This window comes from Chrysochloris asiatica, unplaced genomic scaffold (genome assembly GCF_000296735.1).
Source record: "Chrysochloris asiatica unplaced genomic scaffold, ChrAsi1.0 scaffold00219, whole genome shotgun sequence".
NCBI classification, from domain to species: domain Eukaryota; kingdom Metazoa; phylum Chordata; class Mammalia; order Afrosoricida; family Chrysochloridae; genus Chrysochloris; species Chrysochloris asiatica.
In genome coordinates, this window is record NW_006408737.1 from 2020004 (window position 1) to 2044620 (window position 24617).

General features: G+C 39.0%; 1 pseudogene; it reads right to left on the reverse strand.

The window, feature by feature from the left end:
- Window positions 1-725: 725 nt before the first annotated feature.
- Window positions 726-24617, reverse strand: part of LOC102819694 — a 41072-nt pseudogene continuing 17180 nt past the window's right edge.

Consider the following 24617-nt stretch of genomic DNA (forward strand, 5'->3'; position numbering starts at 1 on the left):
TCCCCGCGGCCGCCGCGGCTGCCGTGACGGGGCAGAGGGGCACCGGGCCGCCCCGCACCGCATCCTGGACGCCGTCCCCTCCGCGCCGCCGCCGCTACCAACCCAGAGCGCCGCGGCCCAAGCGAGCCTGGAGAAGGGCGGAAAGCTGTGAGGAGAGCCCCCACCGCAGCTCCCCCCCTACTCCCACCGCGCCTGCGCAGGCGCAGTCAGAGAAGGGGCGGGAGCCTAGCGGAAAGGATGACGTGATGCTCTTCGGGCCCCGAGGGCTGCAGCTTCCCTGGCGGTCTCCGCAGAGCGGCCAGCGACTGTCTGTTTCCCCGTAGCCTCCACCTTCGGGACTGAAACTCTGAGAGGACTGAAGAGGAGCACGATGAGTGAGCGTGGCCCGCAGAGCAGAGACTCTAGCCCACATGGTCCGCTCTCCCCCAGTACAAAAGGACCCGAAACCTCCTCCTTAGGCGGGCCCTGTCACGGGAGTAGGAGTGCAGGACTGAGCTCTGAAGCTTACCACATCCTATCGCCAAGCCTTTGACCTAGACTCCAAATAGTGCCTTGCTCCTGCCCCCATTCCATGGCGTCTGTGCCCGACCCATAGCCCAATAGAGCTGACGATGCCCCCTCTTTTTGCGGGAGTGGATCAACCCGTCCTTTATTTACCCATATTTTACAGATGGGAAAATTGAGTCTCAGAAGACAAGCAAGGCTTTTGTAAGGTCACGTTGAGTCTAATAGACAAAGCCTGGACTAGAATTGTTGGACTCATAGTCTGCTTCAATCCCTCTCTCTCCACAAGTTTTCCCATCACTAGGCTCTCCTCTTTCTTTTAAAGCATCTGCAGAGGTCCCGGCCACTTCGGAGAGCTCCCCTTCTACTTCCACTGAGATTTCTCCGATCCATCCCTGAGCCAGTCGGCCTACTAGAAATGGAATTTGTCTTTTAGTCCCAATCTCAAAACTCTCTGCTTTTGTTTCCAACAGAAATTAGTGTTCGTTGGAAATTGGAGATTGTGGAAACCAAGACTATAACATTGTATAGTGGCTACTAGAATAGGTTCTAGAAACGAGATTCAGATGTGGATCCTGACCTTTTTGTTGTTGTTGTTGTTGCATGACCTTGTACATTTTACTTAACCTCTCTGCCAGCAGTCATGGTCTTTGTAAAGATTTAATAAGATAATTGTACATATAGGTAAAGAATAGTACCGGGAACATAGAAGGTGGTCAATAAATATTAGAGATTATTATTATCATTCCAGTCAGAGGTGTGCTCAAGGTTTGCTCTGGCAGGCTGCCGCTCAGGGCCCTAGAAGGCAGATTGCTTCCCTAAGGGCTGAGTCTGGGCTCTCTCCTGGGTTTTCTCCTGTGTATTGATCGCAACTATTATTGGTTCCCTTGGGGAGAGCGGCCTAGAGGTCACAGCCAACGTCACTTGAAGCCATAGCACCTGTTCTTCCCCATACTTAACCTGCCTGAACCAGTGGGAGAAAAGTGGAGAGAAGAGAGCTTCCACAAAGCCCGTACAGGGTGATGTGCCGTTCTGTCGTGTATACTACAGACACCGAGAGGTAATTGGGACTCAGAAACCTAAAGGCTTCAGAGCACAGAATAGGGTTACTCTCCAATTTGGAAAATGGTCAGGGAAGTCTTTCTTGCTGAGTTCTGGAAAAAGAACAGGAATTTCTTAGGTCAAAAGGGGAAGGGAAGAAATTCCAGGCAGCATGTGCAACACCAGGGAGGTGACAGACAAAATGTTACACTTAAAGAACAGCAAGTCATTCATTATGATAAGAGACAGAGAATTAACATAGAATGAAACCAGGAAGGGGCAAAAAGGACATAGCAGAAAAGGCCTTACATGGCAGGCTAAGGAGTTTACTCTGTAAGGTGAGTTGTTGTTGTTAAGTGCCTTCAAGCTGATTCCTACTCATAGTGAGCTGGTATAGGGTTTCTGAAGATTTAAATCTTTGCGGGAGCAGAAAGCCTCATCTTTCTCAGGAGGAGTAGCTGGTGGCCTCGAACCATAGACCTGTGCTTATCACATGGAGCCACCGTTTTCCCCAAGGTGTGGTGGATAGGGAAAAACTAAATGACTTTTAGTTGAGAAGTGACAGGAATTGATCCACAACATAGAATGATCACTCTAAGGGTCATGTGACTTGAAAAAGGGATATATAGTCTCAGCTTGAAACTTTTTATTCATTTTGTCCAGGGTGACCAGGTGCTGAAAAATCACTACACTTACCAAAACTCATAAAGCACAAGATGTATACGCATGTATATTAATTTGCCCTGGAAAATGTAACTGCTCAGAGACCCAGAATATTCAATTGTAAAGTGATCTCCTTCCCAATAGGAAATTCACATGGCAGAGTGATTGCTTCTTAGAGTATCGAGGAAAAAATAGTGTTGGGTGTTCTTAAGTGATAGTGTTTAAATCCTCACTCCCACTCTTACAAAGTATGTGAGCTGAAGCACACAAGCTAACTTTTCTGGAAAGAGAATAACCATTTCTACTCCTCCTAGCATTGCTTTGAAGACTCAGAAACAAATTTTTTAAATAATGATAAGAGGACTTTTGGCAAGATGGCAGACTAAGCATAGGTACTACACAGACCCTCTACAACAAAGATTGAGAAACAAAATGAAAATCCTGGAACACTGAACTTCAGAGGAAAGATAAGAAAAGCTAATTGAGTGATTGCTGGGAAGAGAAGTTGATCAGGGACAGTGAAACAGGGAGACTGACTGATAAACAGCCAACGAGAACCACTCAACCATCTTGAGCTTTTGTAAGCCGCTTTGTCGACAGGAGGTGGCATGGCAAATTCACACAAGTGAAAGGAAAGGTACAATTCCTTCTTTCTCCATGTTTGTCTGGTGACCAGAGGAGTAGCCAGCTCCCATACTGATTCATCCAGAAGTTCCAAGCCACATGGTTGGGAGGCACACCAGTGTGTGTGTGGTCGGGGCATGATGCTCCTTCACTTTGGTGCCTGAATTCAGGCAGATTCTGTTCCAGGCCTACAGAACTTGCAGAGCTACAAGACCAGCATTATTCAAGCAGAAAGTCTCATATCCATCCACCCTGCCCCCAGCTACACTGAGGTCCTAACACACACTGAAACCAGCTCCATTAAGGGCCTCCATGAACTATTTCTGGATTGAGTGACCCGAAGATAGATAACAATTAAGCCTATAGGAACTACATCTGGGGCTAGGAACTCCGCTGTCGCATCCCTCCACCACCCACCTTCATGGCTAACAGGGACCACCCAAAGTTTTCTCCTCTCTGGATTCAACAGCTACACTGTTTTGTTTTGGTTTTCTTTCATTGTTTTGTTGTTCTTGCTTATTTATTCTTTATTCCTTTCTTCTTTTTCTTCTCATTCCATTCCCTTGAATTTTTATTCTTTCTATCTCTCCTGTTGTTCTACCTTCTTTTCTTCTGTTTCTCATTTCCCCTCTTTTTTTTCTTTTGCTCTTTCTTTACTGCTTTCTACTCTGTCTTTTCATCTTCCCTCTTCCAGGTTTTTCTAAGTGGTTTGTTTGTTACTCCATTTTCTTGTACCTCTTTTCTCTTTTTAGTTATCATATTCTTTTTTTTTTTTTGGTTGCTGCCTGTTTTCCTTTTTCTCCTTTATCATATTCTCTTTTCATTTTTGTCTACTTGTTTGTTTATTCTGGTTTGTACTCTTGTGTGCATGCGGGTGTTTCTCCTCTTTCCCACCCAACAGGAAGCAGCAATCGTGTCCATTCAGACCAGCTACAACTGTACCCTCTGCAGCTCCCCCCACTGGGCAAGGCCAATACCAGCTCCAATGTCACCTAGCAACAATAGACAGCAGCCAGCACCAGTCAAACTCACCCTAAACTGAGATACACGCACAATGAATGGATAATAGTGCACATGTTTCCACTCTCTAATTATACCCACAGGAGACAGTTGGTGAGAGTCTAAGAACATATCAACATATAATCATCAATTAAATTCAAATATGACAACACCACAATGTCCTGGAGAAAATAGACTATTTTAACTCACACGAAGAAACAAGAACAAATGACTCAAACAAATGACCAAAATGCAGAGCCAGAAAACATTTCTGAGGACGATGAGGTAATAAAACCTTTACCTGAAAATAATTCAAAAGAATGATATTTAGGTACATTCAAAGGGTTGACAGAAAGTTCAGGAGAAACACAGAAAAAACTTTAGAAGAATTTAGGAAAATATTACAAGAAAAAAACAGACACAGGGATGGGCAACTTCGACATTGGCTACCCAATGTGATGGGGCTACAAAGGCAGGAAGTGACTGGCTTACAAACTTTCAAGAGGGAACCTAGATCCAGAGGGTGTGAAGGAAGGTAGAATCACCACTGAGTAGTATGCAATCTGTTAGGGGGAGCTGAATGAATGAAATGTGGATGGGTCTCTTGTAATACAATAGTGAATAATTATTATCAGGACTGCTTGTGAGGGTTGGAAATATAAAGATAGACATTTTGTAGCAAGGAGGCGAGTGATTAACTTTTCAGTCTAGGAGCGGAGGTCCCTGGGACCATCAAAGGAGAAGAGCGGAGAACGGGACCATACCCAGAGAAGCAGTGATGCCTGAGATGGAGGCAGAGACCATGACGTGGAGAGATGGAGCAGTTGGAGACTTTAGACACAGAGAGGGAGGGGGCTGTGTCCTGACAACCAGGGGGCAGGCTTGTAGTGTATACCCTTTGGTTGGTTGATGATGCATGGAGGGGATTGTAACCATGGCAATGAAATGATATAAGATAGGATGAATGTTCTCCCATGTAAACTATCACATAATTCACAATAAAACATTAAAAAAAATTTTTTTAACTTACAAGGTAAATAGAAATTTTGAAACAATGGTAAACCTGCAATTAGAAATCCAGAAGATTGATATTAAGATTTCAGAAATGGACACTATATTGAAAGGGCAAAGGAGTAGACTCAAAGCAATGGAAGCCCAATTTTGTGAGCATAATGATAAATCTCTCAATACTAGTATGCTAGAAGAATAATCAGGCGAAAAAATGAAAACATCTAAAGAAAACCTGAAAGTTATGCTGAACACCATAAAGAGGAATAATTTATGGGTGATCAGAATTCCAGAACAGAAATGAAAAGCACAGAGAAAATTGTTATCAATTTGTTGAAAATTCGTTGGAAAAAAAACTTACCTAACATCATGAAAGAGGCTGAATGAACCCCCAATAGGATAGATTCCAAAAGAAAATCACCAAGACATACCATAATCAAACTCTACAAAATCAAAGACAAGGAAAGAATCCTGAGAACAGCTCGGGAAAAATGAAAAGTTACCTACAAAGGAGAACCAATAAGACCAAGCTCAGATTTCTCAGCAGAAACCATGCAGACAAGAAAGCAATGGGATGATATACACAAAACTCTGAAAGAAAAGCATTGCCAACCAAGGATCATATGCCCAGCAAAGCTGTCACTCATATATAACAGTGAAATGAGGATATATCAAAATAAACAGAAATTAAAGGAATTTATAATAACCAGATCAACTTTACAAAAAATACTAAAGGTTGTTCTTTGGACTGAGAACCAACAACAGCAGACAACAATTTGAGATTACCATACATAACAACAACACCCAGAACTCAATCCAGGTAAAGAAATATTTAAAGTAAAACAAACCTACAAGACTGAAAATAGAGAACCAGAGGTGCCAATTTATAATGAAGTCAACTAGAAAACAAAAAGAGGAAATAGTGTAGATGTAGATAAAGAACTTTAAAATGGTGAGGAAGTCAAGTAGATGTCAAGATAAAACAGACTACTTTAAATACGGTAAAAGAATAATAAATTATAGGGTAACCTGAAAGAAAATTAATACCCCTTCATAGCAAAATAAAAAAAGAGGAAAATTAGAATGATTTAATAAACATTAATACAACATAAATGAAAATGAAAAGAAATCCCACAAACAAAATGAACTCAGAGCAGAAAATTATGTGGAACAAAGAAACCACCAACAGCACCACAAAAAAGTGCATAGTAAAATGATAGCAATCAATTCATACTTACCAATAATTACACTGAATATAAATGGATTAAATGCAGCAATCAAGAGACAGAGAGTATCTGAATGGATAAGAAAACAGGATTCTTTATATGCTGTCTACAAGAAACACATCAAAAAGATGGAGAAAGTCTAAATGCCCATCAACAGAAGTATGTTTAAACAAACTTTGGTGCATACACGCAATGGAATACTATGCATTGTTGAAGAATAAAGATGAATCTGCAAAACACCTCACAACACTGGTGAACCTGAAGGATATTATGTTGAGTGAAATTAGTTAATCACAAAGGACAAATATTGTATGAGATCAATGTTGTAAAAAAGTAAAGAAAAGGTTTTCTTGATTAAAAAAAAAACATTCTATAATGGTAATAGAGTAGAAAAATAGAGAAAAGAGGCTAGAGGATAGACACATGTTAACATGGGTGACAAGGCAGGCAATATATAACAATGCAAAAGTTAAAGTGAGTAGAAGTAAATACTGTTAATTGATGCTACATGGAGGGAATTGCAGTCATTGTAATTAATCAAAGTATATAATTTGTTGAATGTAAAACTGATGATCTGCTCTGTAAACCTTCATTCAAGTCACTATTAAAAAATTTTAAATAATAAAAGAATTTTTAATCTCTGGTACATAATATACTCTTTAAAAATTTTTTTATTTATTTGGTTGCTGTACTTATTGAGAATATGCACAGCAAACCATGTACAGTTCCTACTAGTAGAATTCAGGGCTAGATAGATACTCCATTCTTAGAATTTTGTGACCATTCTCATCCTCCTTTTCTGAGTTGTTTCTCTCCCATTAACATAAACTCTCTGCCCCATAAAGTTCCTATGTAGTCTTTCAAACTGCCATTTCCAATTTGATCTGCCTTGGCTCAAGCAACCTCATGCACAACAGAACGAAACACTGCCCAGTCATATGCCATCTTCACCACCTTTGCTATGTTTGAGGCCATTGTTGTAGCCACTGTGTAAATCCATCTTATTGCAGTTCTTCCTCTATTTCTCTAACCTTCTCCAAGGACTGGTTCCTCCTGATGAATGTCCAAAATACTTGAGATAAAGTCTCACCATCCTTGATTCTGGTTGTACTTATTCCAAAACAGATTTATTAGTTCCTCTGGCAATTAATTGTATATTCAATATTCTTTGCTAACAATTCTTCTTCAGTCTCCTTACTCCTTACTCATTGTCCAACTTTCACATGCATATGAGGCAATTGAAAATATCATGGTTTGGGTCAGTTACACCTTAGTTTTCAAACTGACAGTTTTGCACTTTAATACTTAAAAGAGGTTTTTTACAGCAAATTTGCCTTATGCAAATACATACTTAATTTCTTGACTGCTGCTTCTATGGGCATTGATTGTGGATCCAAGTAAAATAAAATCCTTGACAACTTCTATCATTTATCTCTTTTCTTCATTAATCATGATGTTGCTAATTGGTCCAGTTGTAAGGATTTTTATTTTATGTTGAGAAGGCTGTGGTCTTTGATTTCATCAACAAGTGCTTCAAGTCTTCTTCCCTTTCAGCAAACAAGGTTGTGTCATCTGATATCCCAGGTTGTTAACAAGTTTTTCTCAAATTCTAATGCCACATTTTAAAAATAATGGATTTTCAGATTATTTGCTCAGAATACAGATTTAATAAGTATGACACATACCTTTCCTGATGTTAAATCACAATGTATTATTCCCTTGTTCTGTTCTAATGACTGTCTCTTGGTCTATGTACAGGTTCAGCAAGAGCACAATTAAGTGTTCTGGAATTCCAGAACATTCTTCACAATGTTATTCATAATGTATTATGAGCCACACAATCAAATGCCTTTGCATAGTTAATAACGTATAAGTGAACATCTTTCTGGTATTTTCTGCTTTCAGTCAAGATCCATCTGACATCAGCAATGATACCCCTCATTACACGTCCTCTTCCAAATCCAGCTTGAATTTCTGGAAGTCCACTGTCAATGTACTTGCTGTGACCATTTAAAAATTATCGTCAACAAAACTTAACTATACTCTTAATAAATGACAACCTAGGCACCCATTTCAATGTGAAAGTTGTGAGAGAGCCTGGACATCTAGGAGAAAATAATTCCAAGAAGAGGCATGAGACAGAAAGTTGGCTAACATGGTCAAGAATGGTAGTTGGAAGGGGTTGAGAGTAAGAGGAGTGATTAAAAATGACTGAAGGCATGGTAGCGTTGGCTTCCAGAGTTATCCTTAGAAGGTAATTTCCTACATTTCACCCTCTCATTCCCTGCATCCTGATATATCCATAAGACTAGTTCACACCAATGTAATGTGAGCAGGAGTTGATGTATGTCACGGTCAGGTCAGGGTTTTTAAAAAACAAGTGGTGCTTCCCTCTCTCCCTTTTTTTGGTCTTCAATAAGCTAGAAGTAGAGATTTCTGAGGTTGTAAGTAATGGCAAAACAGAAAACAAAAGAAACTTGGATTTCAGAATCAAGCTCATGGAGGAGAAACTCCATATGACCAAGAATATACCTGCATTGTTTTTGTGTGGGGGTGGGGGTGTAGAATTAAGGAGTTAGCATTAGGACTAGGGCTACATCTAGGTCTGGGACGTCACTTAGTGTTAGAGTTATGGGTAGGACTGAGTTTAGTGTTAGGGGTAGGGATTGGGCTAAAGCTAGGAGTTGTTGTTGTTAAGTTCTTTCCGACTCATAGCGACCCCTATAGGGTTTCTGAGGAGCAGCTGGTGAGTTTGAACCACCAACTTTGCTATTCAAACCGACCTTGTGGTCCAATGCTTTCTCCTACATCACCACACCAGGACTCCAGGCTAGAAGAAGAACTTGGTTTAGTTTTAGGATTACAGTTAGATTTATTTTAATTTATCTATTTCTTTCTTTCTTTTTTTTTGGAATCTACTTGATTTCCTCTTCATTTGAAAGTTCTGTAACTACATTATTCCCCCCTTTTTACTTTATGGATTTTTTTTATTGTTGTTGCAAACTAGTTTCTCTGGCTGCCTATTTTCAGTCTTATAGTATTGTTTTCTACCACTCTTCTGTCTGGCTATGGAATAGTGGTGGTTGTGGTGTTGCTGTCATGTGGGAAGTATTTTAAATAGCATCAGTATTTTAAATACCAGCAGAGTCTCCATGGTGGACAGGTTTCAGCAGAGCTTCCAGACTAAGACAGACTAGAAGAAGGAGAGGTGGACCATTTCTGAGTGTTTAACCACCGAAAACCTTATGAACAGCAGAATATTGTCAGATGATGACATTGCCAGCAGATGGGCCCCTCGGGTTGGAAGGCACTAAAATAGGACTGGGAAAGAGCTGCCTCCTCAAAGTAGAGTAGACCATAATGATGTGAATGGAGTAAAGCTTTCGGCAGTTTCATTTGGTGATTTAGCACAATTCAATTAGAATAACCAGTTGCAAACATCCATTAATAATGAGAACATGGAATATACAAAGTATGAATTTAGGAAAATTGAAAGTTGTCAAAAATTAAATGGAAGTCAAAGATTTTTATCCTTGGCATTAATAAGCTGAAATGGACTAGTGTGGACCATTTTTAATCTAACAATCATATGGTTTACTATGATGTTGCTGTTTGTTGCTATGTGCTGTAGAGTCGATTCCAACTCATAGTGACCCTGTATAGGGTTTCCTAGGCTATAAATCTTTATGGGAGCAGAAAGCCTCATCTTTCTCCTGTGGTACAGCTGGTAGTTTCAAACTGTGGACTGTGAGATTAGCAGCCAGATTCGTAACCACTATGCTACCAGAGTTCCTTGGTTTACTATGATGCGAATGTCAAATTGAAGAGGAAGGGCATCACAATCACCACAAAAAAAAATTTCAAGATCTATCTTGATGTACAATGCTGTCTGTAACAGAATATCCATAAGCCTAAAATGAAGACCAGTTAATACCATCATTATACAAATTTACACATCAACCAGTAAAGCCAGTGATAAGGAAATTGGAGAACTCTAGCAATTACTTCAGTCTGAAAACGACCAAACATACAGTCAGGATGTATTAATAATTACTGGTGATTGGAATGCAAAAGTTGGAATAAAAAGAGGAAGGGTCAGTAGTTGGTAATAGAAACAATGCTGGAGATCACATGATAGAATTTGCTAGACCAATGACTTATTCATTGCAAAGACCTTTTTTAAACATAAAAGGTGACGATCTACATGGACCTCACCAAATAGAAATACACAGGAATCAAATTGACTACATCTGTGTATTTCTATTTGGTGAGGACCACGTAGATCGTCACCTTTTATGTTTAAAAAAGGTCTTTGCAATGAATAAGTCATTACTCTAGCAAATTCTATCACGTGATGGAGTCCTGGTGTGGCGCTGTGGGTTAATGCGCCAGACTGCAAAGCCCTTTGAACTGCAAGGTTGGTGGTTCAAGCTCACCATCTGCTCCTTGGAAACCCTATACAGGGTCACTATGGGTCGGAATTGACTCGACGGTACTTAACAACAACAACATAGAAAGAGATAGCTGAAAAATTCTGTATCATAAGCCAGAACAAGGTCAGGAGACAACTGCTTATCAATTGCTTATATGCAAGTTCTTTTTGAAGCAGAAGAAAATTAAAACAAGCTCATAAGACCCAAAATATGGCCTTGGATATATCCCACCTGAATTTAGAGACCATCTCAAGAACTGATTTAATGCCTTAGACACTAAAAACTGAAAGAATTATGGGATTACATCAAGAACATCATACAGGAAGAAAGCTAAAAAGTCATTAAAAAGACAAGAAAGAAAGAAAAGACCAAAATGGATGTTGAAGAAACTCTGAAACGTGCTCTTGAACATCGAGAAGCTAAAGATAATGGAAGAAATGAGGAAGTAAAACAGTTGAACAAAATTTCAATGAGCAGCTCGAGAAGACAAACTAAAGTACTATGATGATATTTTCAAAGATCCAGAATTACAAAATCAAAAGAGAAGGACTTGCTCAGCATTTCTCAAGCTGAAAGAACTTAAGAAAAAAAAATTCAAGTCTTGGACTGAAATATTGAATGGGCAAAATATTGAATGATGCAGAAAGCATCAAAAGAAGATGAAAGGAATAACAGAGTCACTGTTCCAAAAAGAAATGGTTGATGTTCAAGAGGTGATGAAACCATTTCACCATCAAAAACCCATGGCACTGAAGGAAGAAGTCCAAGCTGCACTGAAGGCATTGGTAAAAAACAAGGCTCCAGGAATTGACGGAATATAAATTATTTCAACAAACTGATGTAGCACTTAAGGCACTCACTCATTTGTGTCAAGAAATTTAGAAGGCAGTTACCTGGCCAGTCAATTGGAAAAGATCCATATTTGTGCCTATTCCAAAGAGAGGTCACCCAACAGAATGTGGAAACCATTGAATAATGTCATTAATATTACACACAAGTAAAATTTTGCTGAAGATAAATCAAAACTGGCTGCAACGGTACATTGACAGAAAACTGCCAGAAATTCAAGCTGGATTCAGAAGAGAACAAGGAACAACAGATATTATTGTTAATGTCAGATGTATCTTGGCTGAAAGCAGAGAATATCAGAAAGATGTTTACTCTTGCTTTATTGATTATGCAAAGGCTTTCAATTGTGTGGTTCGTGACAAACTATGGATAACATTGTGAAAAATGGGTATTCTAGAACACTACATTGTGTTCATAAGGAACCTGTACATAGAACAAAAGGCAGTCATTAGAATAGAACAAGGGGATAGTAAATGGTTTAAAATCAGGAAAGGTCTGTGCCAGGGTTGCATCCATTTACCCTATTCAATTTGTATGCTGAGCAAATAATCTGAGAAGCTGAATCATATGAAGAAGGTGTGGCATCAAGATTGGAGGAAGACTCATTAACAACCTGCAATATGTACATGATACAACCCTTGCTTGCTGAAAGCAAAAAGAACTTAAAACAGTTAACTGATGAAGATCAAAGACTGCAGCCATTAGTATGGATTTCACCTTAGTATAAAGAAAATAAAAATCCTCACCACTGGACCAATAAAAACATCATGAAAAATGAAGAAAAGATTGAAATTGTCATTCATTTTGTTTGGATCCACAATCAACACTCATTGAAGCAGCAGTCAAGAAATCAAGCGACATATTGTATTAGACAAACCTGTTGCAAAAGATCTCTTTAAAGGGTTCAAGAGCAAAGATATCAATTTGAGGACTAACATGTACCTGTCCCAAGCTATGATATTCTCAATTGCCTCATATTCATGTGAAAAGTGGAAAAAGAATAAGGAAGACCAAGGAAGAATCTATGCATTTAAATTATGGTGCTGGAGAAAAATATTGAAAGTACCATGAATTGCCAGAAGAACAAGCAAGTCTGTCTTGAAAGAAATACAGTCAGAATGCTCCTTAGCAGCTAGGATGGCGAGACTTCCTCTCTCATACTTTGGACATATTATCAAGAGGAACTAGTCCCTGGAGAAAAATATCATGCTTAGAAAAGTGGATAGTCAGCGAAAAAGAGGAAGTTCCCCCAACATGATGAACTGATACAGTGGCAGCAGCAATGAGCACAAATATAGCAATTGTGAGGATGTAGCAAGACTGGGCAGTGTTTCATTCTATTGTACAGAGGGTCACTGTGAATCGATGACATCTAACAACAACAACTTTGTTTTACTTTGAATACTTATATATCTGGGTTGAATTCTGAGTGATATTGTCACATGTTATTTTCAGGGTGTTGTCTGCTGTTGTTTCTCTATCCAAACATTCCCCTTTACTATTTTTTTGTAAGTTTATTCTGGTTTTTGCAGATGCTGTTAATTTGTTTATTTAGAAACGTCCTAATTTCATCAACATATTTGATGGACAATTTTGCTGGGTATACGATTCTTGGTTAGCAATTTTTTTCTTTCAGAGTTTGTATACGTCACCCCCATGGACTACTTGTCTTGCATGGTTTCTGCTAAGACATCAGAACTTAGTCTTATTCATTCAACTTTTAAGTAACTTTTAGTCTTTCCTGAGCTGCTTCTCCAGATTTTCCCCTTGTCTTCGGTTTTGAAAAGTATGATTATAATATGTCTTGGTGGTTTTCTTTTTGGGTCTACCCTGCTTGGAGTTCATATAATTTCTTGAATGACTGTTTTCTCATCTTTCATGATGTTAGGAAAGTTTTCTTCCAATTACTCTTGGACAATTTTCTCCAGGATGTTTTTTGTCTCTTCCTGTTCTGGAATTCCAAACTTATATAAGCTATTCCTCTTGATAGAGACTCACATAAATTTTAGACTTTCTTTTGTTTTTTTTATTCTTTTTTTTCTAGTTGTTCCTCTTTGTTGTTGTTGTTAAGTGCCATCGAGCCGGTCCCGACCCATAGCAACCCTGTACAGGGTTTCCGAGGGTGTAAATCTTTACGGGAGTAGAAAGCCTCATCCTCTAGCAGATGAATATTGAGAGATTTTTCTTCAGGCTCAGTAAGTCAGCCTTTCATGGATTCAATTCTACATCTTTGCCCCTTCAAGGAACTATCTACTTCTGAATTCTTAGTATTAACTTTCTGGTTTTCTAACTGCTGTTTTTGTATGGTTTCCAATATTTAGCTTCTTTTGTCAGTTTGTTCTTGTAGTGTTTCTGGGAATTCATCTAAAGATTTTTTCTTTGTTATTGCTTTCCTTGCTCTTTCTTTCAATCTGTTGAAGTTACCAAAATATCATTCTTTTCAATTCCTTATCAAATAGTTCTGTACCATTTCTGGTATTACATTTTTTTATTCTGTATTTTGATCACATATTTGAAGTATTCTGTCTTGTTTCTTCATGTATGTTGAAATTGTGTTTTCTCTGAGACATTGTGTTGTCATTGAATTTACATTTAGTTGATGATTATATGTCGGTGTGTTCTCTCTCAGGCACTCTTCACCTGTCTCCTGGCGGATGTGACAGATGCTGGAAATGTGAATGCAGTTCTCTGCTCACTGTTTGTGCATTGTAGTTTGGGGGGTGGGGGTGGGGCTTATACACCTCCAGAAGCAAGGGTGGCACTTCTGGTACCTGTCCTCAGGTAGAGTTGAGGCTGTGCAGGAAGGGGTGCCACTGGCCCCTAGTTGGTGAGGGCATGAAATAGACACACCCCTGACTACCAGGAGGCCATAGAACAAGGAAAAACCATACCTCCCTTGCCACCAACCTCCGGTCAAATCTTGTACCTGAACGCCATTATATCAACAGCCACTAACAACAGCTCAAGGTGGCTGAACAGCTCCAAGTCAGCTGAGAGCCCACACCTCTCTGTCCTATCCTCTGAAACTCAGCGTTCCAGGATCACCATCTGCATCTGTTTTACTTGGTCTCCATGTCTTTGTTGCAGACTGAGTGGACCCTCTACTCTGAGATCTTGCTCAGGAAATCTCCTTCAGTAGACTGTTTTATGAAAAAGAAATAAACCAGTTGTGGTAAGCCACTTGTATGTGGGGTTTATTTGTTACAGTGACTAGTATTACCATCACCAAAGTAGAAGATAGGGAGAGGGACTGATCATAAATACAAGGGCATTACTAGGGGGTGCAGACCCGTATCAGGTGATACTAGCAGAGGGAGTAATATCAAAATGACTGTCTATAAAATTTTTGTACAATATTCCTGCAGAAATTTACTATTTTTTATTAAAATATAGCTCTGTAATTAAAACAACAAAACATTTTTTGTAAGCCCAGTTTTCATGTATCACTATATCTATATATTTAAAACTACTGATGCTTTTGAGTTATGGTGTTGAAGGAGAATATTGAAAGTACCATGGGCCGCCAAAAGAACCAACAGATCTGTGTTGGAAGAAGTGCAGTCAGAGTGCTCCTTGGAGGCCAGGATGACCAAACTCCTTCTCTCATACTTCAGACGTATTGTCAGGAGAGACCAGTCACTGGAGAAGGATATCATGTTTGGTAAGGTGGAGGATTAGAGAAAAAGAGGAAGCTCTCCAGTGAGATGGATTGGCAAGCTGGCAGCATCAATGGGCTCAAGTGTGGCAACAACTGTGATGCTGGCCCAGGACTGGGCAGTGTTTTGTTCTGTTGTGCATAGGGTCGCTATGAGTCAGTACCAACTCAATGGCACCTAACAAGAACAATGTACTCTTAGAACTTGGTAATGTGCTCTGTTCAGAACTGCCATACTGTCCAATTACAATGACATGATGCTTCAGATCATGCTGTTTTCATCTGCATGTGCTACAAGTACAATTGTTGTTTTGTTGCTGCTAGTGTTCTTATGGTCACTCATTTTATCAAAATTTCTGGTGTTTTAATTACAGTACTTGATGATTAGTATTTGTGAGCCTTTATCAATAACCTTTTTGAAAATGAAGTAATAATTAAAGGAAAAGAAGGAGAAAAATCAAAAGAGGCTTCAATTCAATTACTAGTAATATAATCATTTTACAATTCAATGTAGAAAGAGTTTACAAAACAATTTTGTTGTTAGTATTTGTGTAATCTAATAAAACTTAAAGCAACTAAGTAAATCTTAAAGCAATTTACAACTACATTTATCACATATTATTCTATGGTTAAAATTGATAATAAACATTAACAAGGATTCGGTATTGTCTGGTGTGGGAGGAGGTTCGTGGGGGCAGGGTGACATCATGAGTTACCACAATGGGTGACACCAACCCTAGTGATGCCACCACATGGATGATCTTGCAAACACACTGTGAAGAATTTGTCTCTGAAGGAAATGAGAAATCACTGGAGAGTTTTGAACAAAGGAATGCAATGATCTGACTTAAAAATTAGAAATGAATAGTTAAATAATATTTGTTGGTATACTCTCACTCTCTCTACCATAACTATACAAGCTGTGTATCTGTTCATGTACTTACTTGTAGGACATTGTTGTTCCAGTATTGTATGTATGACAGTATATATCTGTACCTCTTTTAATCCTTGCATTCCTCCTGTGTCTTCACCTGTATTCATCATTCTTCAGCCAACCTCCCTCTTCTGAATAATGCCTTCCCCATCACCAGAGTTAACACATGTCTACCCTCCAGCCAGTGAATTACTCTCCCTTCCCTTTCATCTCTGGTTACAATCAAAGAATGTTTCTTTTAGCATGAAAACCTTTTCTTAAGTTTTTACAATAGTGGTTTCATGCAACATTTGTCTTTTTGTGATTGACTGACTTTACTTAGTAAATGTTCTCCAGGTTCCTTCATATTGTGAGGTGTGTCACAGATTAATTATTATTCTTCAGTATTATGTAGTATTCTATTGTATGTATTTACCAAAGTTTGTTTATCCATTCTTCCAATGATGGATATTTAGGTTGTCTCCATCTTTTTGCTACTGTGAATAGCGCTATGATGAACATGGGGATACATATGTCTACTCGTGTCATTGTTCTTATTTCTTGAGACTATATACCAAGTAGAGGCATTGCTTGGTCATACAGTATGGCTATTTCCAACTTTTTGAGCAAGTGCCATACCATTTTCCACAATGGTTGCACCATTTCACAGTTTCACCAGCAATTTAAGAGCGTCCCATTCTCTCCATACCCTCACCAACATTTGTTGTTTTCTGTTGTTTTGAACTCTTGTCATTAATGCTGGAGTGAAATGATATCTCATTGTTATTTTTATTTGCATATCTCTATTGTCTGAAACATGGAGACCTGCTGTGGTGCTGTGGGTTAATATGCTGGACTGCAAAGTTGGTTTGTGGCTCAAGCTCACCAATCACTCCTTGGAAACCCTATACAGGGTCACTATGGGTCAGAACCAACTCAACAGCACTTGACGACAACAACAACAAAAATTGTCTAAAAATTATAAACAATTCTTCATATGTTTGTTAACACTTTAATGTCTTCTTTGGTGAAGTGTATGTTCATGTTCTCTACACATTTTTTAATTGGGTGGTTTGCGGTTGTTGTTTTTTGTTTTTGTTTTTTTGTAGAAGTAGTTTTCTATAAATTTACAGAAATCTATAAATTCTATAAATTTGTCTGATATGTCATTGCAAAAAATTTTTTCCAAGTCTGTGGGCTCTCTTTTTACTCTTCTTATAAAATCTTTTGATGCACATTGTTGTTGTTAAGTGCCATCAAGTTGGTACTGACTCATAGAGACCTTATGCACAGCAGAACGAAACACTGCTCAATCCTGGGCCAACTCACTACTGTTGCCACGCTTGAGTCCATCGATGCTGCCGTTTGGCCAGTCCATCTCATTAGGGGGTCTTTCTCTCTTTCTCTGTCCCTCCACCTTACCAAACATGATATCCATCTCCAGCGACTGATCCCTCCTGACAATATGTCTGAAGTATGAAAGACAAAGTTTGGCCATCTTGGCCTCCAAGGAGCACTCTGGCTGAACTTCTTCCAACACAGATCTATTGGTTCTTTTGGCAGCCCATGGCACTTTCAGCACATAGGTGCCTAATTTTTAGGAGGTCTCAGTCATCTATTTTGTCTTCTGTCATTTGTGTATTTTTAGCTATGTTTGATAGTGTAAGTATGCCACGTATCAGAGCCCCTAAGTTTGTCTCTATTTTTTCATTGATGATCTTTATAGTTCTAGGTTTTACATTTAGGTCTTTAATCCACATCGTATATGGTGTGAAATATGGGTCTTCTGTCATTCTTATGCAAATGAATTTTCAGTTTTGTCAGCACCATTTGTTAAAGAGACAATCTCTTCCCCATTTAATGTGTTTTGGCCCTTTGTCAAAGATCATTTGACTGTATGTGATGGTTCTACTCTTAGGTTCTCGATTCTGTTCCATTGATTTATGTAGCTATCGTTATACCAGTACCTAGCTATTGTGAACACTATGGATGAGTAGTAGGTTTTGAGGTCAGGAAGTGTGAGGCTTCCGACTTTGGTCTTCTTAAGTAATGCTTTGCTTGTCTGAGGTCTCTTTCCTTTCCATATAAAGTTAGCAGTCAGTTTTTCCATCTCTTTAAAGAGTGATGTAGGAATCTGGATAGGGATTATATTATATCTATAGATTACATTCCACCACTCGTCTGTCTGTTTGTCGTAATGTGGTGGCTTGCAAGTTGCTGTGATTCTGGTTGCTATGCCATGGGTATTTTAAATACCAGCAGGGTCACCCATGGTGGACAGGTTTCAGATGAGCTTCCAGACGAACACAGACTAGAAAGGAGGAGTGACGAACTACTTCCAAATATTTAGTCACTGAAAACCTTATTATGAATAGCAAGAAACACTGTCAGATATAGTGCCAAAAAATGAACCCCTCAGGTTGGAAGGCACTCAAAATGCAACTGGGGAAGAGCTGCCTCCCCAAAGTAGAGTTAACAGTGATGATGCGAATGGAATAAAGCCCGTGGGAGAAAAGGCACAACTCAAAATGAAGAGAAGCAGCTGTAAACACCCATTATTAATCGGAATGTGGAATGTAAAAAGTATGAATCTAGAAAAATTGGAAATTGTCAAAAATGAAATGGAAAGCATAAACATTGATATCCTAGGCATTAGTGAGCTAAAATGGACTGGTATTAGCCATTTTGAATCTGACCCACTTTGTGGTTAGCAATCCAGTGCTTATCCTAAAGTGCAATCAGGGCCCCTTAAGGTTATTGCAGCCCCCACTTAATCCTATTATGGGCTTATCACATCAGCTCACATCATGGGGAATCATATTAGTGCCACATTGCATCATTACATAGCTACCGAACCACTGAGAATCATGACACAGCCAAGCTGGCACATATTTTGGGAAGACACAACTCAATCTAAGACAAATGCTGAGTTATTTACTGCTTCTTCTACTGATACTTTGTATTTATTTTCACCATTTCTCAGATCTTAATTCTTTCATCCACCACTCTTAATGTCAGTTTATCATACTATGGTGGCTTGCATGTTGCTGTGATGCTGGAAGCTATGCCACTACTATTTTAAATACAAGCAGGTATATTACCATGGTCCACCACTCATCTGTCAGTTTGTCATACTGTGGTGACTTGTGAGTTGCTGTGATTTTGGAAGCTATGCCACCGGTATTTAAAATACCAGCAGGGTCACCCATGGTGAACAGGTTTCAGATGAGCTTCCAGACAAAGACAGACTAGGAAGGAGTGATGAACAACTTCTGAATATTTAGTCACTGAAAACCTTTTGAATAGCAGAGAAACACTGTCAGAGATAGTGCCAGAAAATGAGCCTTCAGATTGGAAGACACTCAAAATGCAACTGGGGAAGAGCTGCCTCCTCAAAGTAGAGTTGACCGTGATGACACAAATGGAGTAAAGCTCGTGGGAGTAAAGCCCTCAGGACCTTCATTTGCTGATGGGGCACAACTCAAAATGAAGAGAAACAGCTGTAAACATCCATTGAAAATTGGAACACGGAATGTATGAAGTATGAAACTAAGAAAGTTGGAAATTTTCAAAAATGAAATGGAATGCATAAACATTGCTATCATAGGCATTAGTGAGCTGAAATGGACTGGTATTGGCCATTTTGAATCTGACAATGACATGGTTCACTATGCCAGGAAAGACAAATTGAAGAGGAATGGTGTCGCGTTCATTGCCAAAAAGAACATATCCAGATCAGTCATGAGGGACAACACTGTCTGTGATAGGATAATGTCCATGTGCCTACAAGGAAGTCCAATTAATACCACTATTATTCAAATTTATGCACCAACCACTAAAGCCAGTGAGGATGAAATAGAAGAATTCTACCAACTTCTTCAGTCGGAAATTGATCAAACATGCAGTCAAGATGTATTGCTCATTACTGGTGATTGGAATGCAAAGCTGGGAATAAAGATGAAGGATCAGTAATTGGAAAATATGGTCTTGGTGATAGAAATTATGCTGGAGATCACATGATGAATTCTGCAAAATCAATGATTTGTGCATTTAAAATACCATCTTCAGACAACATAAGAGATGATTATACACATGGACCTCACCAGATGTAATACATAGAAATCAAATTGACTACATTTGTGGAAAGAGACGATGGAAAAGCTCCATATTATCAGTCAAAACAAGGCCAGGGGCAGACTGTGGAACAGACCATCAATTACTCGTATGCAAAGTCAAACTGAAGCTGAAGAAAGTGAAAACAAGTCCATGAGAGCCAAAATACCACCTTGAATATATCCCACATGAATTTAGAGATCATCTGAAGAACATATTAGATACACTAAACACTAAAGACCAAAGACCAGAAGAGTTGTGGGATGAAATCAAGAACATCATACAAGAGGAAAGCAAAGAGTCATTAAGAAGACAAGAAAGAAGGAAAAGATCAAAATGGATGTCAGAAGAAACACTGAAACTTGCTCCCCAGCATAGAGATGCTAAAGCAAATGGAAGAAATGAGGAGGTCCAAGAGCTGAACAGAAAATTTCAAAGGTCAGCTCGATAGGACAAAGTCAAATATTACAACGGAATGTGCAAAGATCTGGAGTCAGAAAACCAACAGGGAAAAGCACGCTTAGCTTTTCTCAAGATGGGGGAACTGAAGAATAAATTCAAGCCTCAACTTTTGTTATGGATTCTCAGGGCAAATTATTGAATGATGCAGAAAGCATCAAGAGAAGATGGAAGGAAAAAAAAAAAAGAGAGAGAGAGAGAAGATGGAAGGAATACACTGAGTTACTGTACCAAAAGGAAATGGTTGATGTTCAACCGTTTCAAGAGGTAGCATACAATCAAGATACTGAAGGAAGAAGTCCAAGATGCATTGAAGGAACTAGCAAAGAACAAGACAGCAGGAGTTGATGGAATAAAAATTGAAATCTTTAAAGAAAGTGAGGCAGCACAGAAGGCATTCACTCATCTATGCCAAGAAATTTGGAAGACAACTATCTGGCCACCTGACTGGAAAATATCCGTATTTGTGCCTATTCCAAAGAAAGGTGACCCAACAGAATGCGGAAATCATCAGACAATCTCTTTCCTATCCATGTGAGTAAAGTTTTACTAAAGGCAATACAGAAACGGCTGCAAGCATACATTGACGGAGAACTTCCAGAGATTCAAGCCGGATTCAGAAGACGACGTGGAATGAGGGATATCATTGCTGATGTCTGATGGATCTTGGCTGAAAGCAGAGAATACCAGAAAAATATTTGCCTGTGCTCTATTGACTACACAAAGGCTTTCAATTGTGTGGATCATGACAAGCTATGGACAACATTGCCAAGTATGAGTATTCCTAAACACTTAATTGTGCTCATGAGGAATCTGTATATAGACCAAGAGGCAGTTGTTTGAATAGAACATGGGAACACTGAATGGTTTAAATTTAAGAAAGGTGTACGACAGGGTTGTATTCTTTCATCGTACGTATACAACCTGTGTGGAGTCTGGTGTGGCACTGTGGGCTAATGTGTCAGACTGCAAAGTCATTTGAACTGCAAAGTTGGAGGTTCAAGCCCACCAGCTGCTCCTTAGAAACCCTATACAGGGTCACTAAGGGTCAGAACCGACTCAACGGCATGTAACAACAACAACAACAATTCAACCTGTATGCCCAGCAAATAGTCTGAGAAACTGGGTAAATGAAGAAAAATGTGGCATAAGTATTGGAGGAAGACTCATTAACAAACTGTGATATGCCGATGATATGACCTTGCTTGCTGAAAGTGAAGAGGACTTAAAACATTTACTGGTGAAGATCAAAGAGCACAGCTTTCCATATGGATTACATCTCAATGTAAAGAAAACAAAAATCCTCACCACTGGACCAATAAACAACATTCTGATCAACAGAGACAAAATTGAAGTTGTCAAGGATTTCATTCTTCTTGGATCAACTATCAACACTCATGAAAGCAGCAGTCAAGAAATCAAAGGACATATTGCATTAGGCAAATATGATGCACAACACCTTTTTAAAGTGTTGAAGAGCAAAGGTGTTGGCTTGGTACTAAAGTACACCTGACCCAAGCCATGGTATTTTCAGTAACTTCATACGCATGCAAAAGCTAGACAGTGAATAAGGAGGACCGTAGAAGAATTGATGCTTTTTAGTTATGGTTTTGGAGGAGAATATTGAAAGTGCCATGGGCTAAAGAATAAACAGATCTGTGTTGGAAGAAGTGCGACCAGATTGCTTGTTGGAGGCCAGGATGGCCAAACTTCGTCTCTCATTCTTCAGACATATTGTCAGGAGGGACAAGTCACTGAGGAGGGATATCATGTTTGTTAAGGTGGAGGGTCAGAGAAAAAGAGGAAGACCCTCAGCGATATGGATTGGCAAAGTGGCAATCAATGGGCTCAGGCATGGCAACAATTGTGAGGTTGGCTCATGACTGGGCAGTGTTTTGTTCTGTTGTGCATAGGGTCAGTATGAGTCAGTACCAACTCAATGACACCTAACAACAACAACAATAGATCGTTTGGGGTAGTATGGACATATTCACAATGTTAAGACTTCCTATCCATGAGCATGGTATATTCTTTCAATTTTGGAAGTCTCTTTTGGTTTCTTGTAATAGTGTTTTTTTGTGTTTTGTTTTTTTGGTAGTAGTGTTTTACAGTTTTCTTTGTATAAGACATTTGTTTCTCTGGCTAGATTTATTCCTAAGTATTTACTTTTTGGGTAGCTATTGTAAATGGTGCTGTTTTCCTGATTATCTTTTCAGAGCTATCTTCATTAGTGCAAAGGAATGCAACTGATTTTTGTATGTTGATCTTGTACCTTGCCACTTTGCTGAATCTTTCAATGAGTTCCAATAATTTTCTTGCTGAGTCTGAAAACAAAGAGAGTTGTATTTCCTTGCCAATTTGGATGCTTTTAAATTCTAGTCAGAATCCTTACTGGGTACAATCTCCTTCTAGTGCAATGGCTAAGGCTTCTTATGATCCAGGCTCAACCTACCCACCTTCTCCCACCTTCACAGCTCCCACTCCATGCTGCTTATCTCCAGTCAAGCTTTGCTGCTCCACCTTGGATTTTGGAAAGCTTAGAGTGAATTAGCTTATTTGTGACTCCTCCTCTTCACCTTTTCCCCCATCTTGTTCTCTCTGATTTATATCAGCAAACATAGACAAAACCTTCTCCCTGACAGCACCTAAGCCTGGAAACAACTCTAGAAATCCAGGCCTTAGATTAAGACCTGCATTTTCTAAAGTGAGAAAGAAGTATACAGGCTCAAATGTTCCTGGACCATTGACCTGCCCTCAGCACCTCACTCTTAACCAACATTAGGCTCCTCGCATCATTCAATGAAACAAGCTCCCTAAATCAGTGGAAAATCAAACATCGCCCCTAAGCTACCTAGTCCACAACAACAAAGCAGCCCCAAAGGAAAATCTGCTTTATATGGTATCTGATGCACTATGGCATGGAGAAGTATGAAGCAAAGGAGAAACAAATTGTAGATAATGTTTCCAAGTGATACAACTTTCCAAAAAGTAGTGTGTGAATATGTGTGTAAATATCTATGGGCATGTCTAGTTAAACTTATTTATATTTAACTGTTCATTTGTGTAGAAAGTGATCATATAAATACTGTTTATACATGTTGTATGGAGTCCTGGTGTACCACTATGGGACAAAGCACTGGTCTACAAGGTTGGTTTGAACCACAAGGGTGGTAGTTCGAATTCACCAACTGCTCCTTGATAACCCTGCACAGGGTTGCTATGAGTCAAATAGACTTGATGGCACTTAACAACAATAACAACAACATGTTAGATGTGTGATTGCGAATTTGTATGTGTAGATAAGTATTTTCTTTATTTAGGCAAAGGCATTTAACTTTGTGGATAATAGCAATTTATGTATAACTTTTCAAAAAGTAGGATTCAGTAACACTTAACTGTGTTCATGCAAAACCTGTATGTAGACCAGGAAGTAGTCATTTGAACTGATCAAGGCAATTCTGCATGATATAAAACCAGGTAAGGAGTATGTCGGGGTTATATTCTTTCACCATACTTATTCAATCCAAATGTTTGAGAAATTGGACTATATGAAGAACATGGCAACTGGATTGGAGGAAAGCTCATTAACAACCTGCCGTATGCAGATGACACAACCCTGCTTGCTGAAAGCAAAAAGGACTTGAAGCACTTACCTACAAAAATCAAAGAATATGGCCTTCAGTGTGAATTATACCTCAATGTAAAGTAAACAAAAATCTTCACAATGGAACCAATAAATAGCATCATAATACATGGAGAAAAGATTGAAATTGTCAAGGATTTCATTTTAGTTGGATCCACAATCAACACCAATGGGAGCAGCAGTCAAGAAATCAAATAATGGATTCTATTGGGCAAATCTGCTGCAAAAGAACTCTTTAAAGTGTTAAAAAGCAAAGATGTCATTTTTAGCACTAAGGTGCACCTGACCCAAGTGATGGCATTTTCAAACATCTCATATGCATGTGAAAGCTGGACAATGAATAAAGAAGACCACAAAAAAATTAATACATTTGAATTATAGTGTTGGTGAAAAATATTGAATATACCATGGGCTGTCAGAAGAGCAAACAAATCTGTTTTGGAAGAAGTACACCAGAATATTTCTTAGAAGTAAGAATGGTGAGACT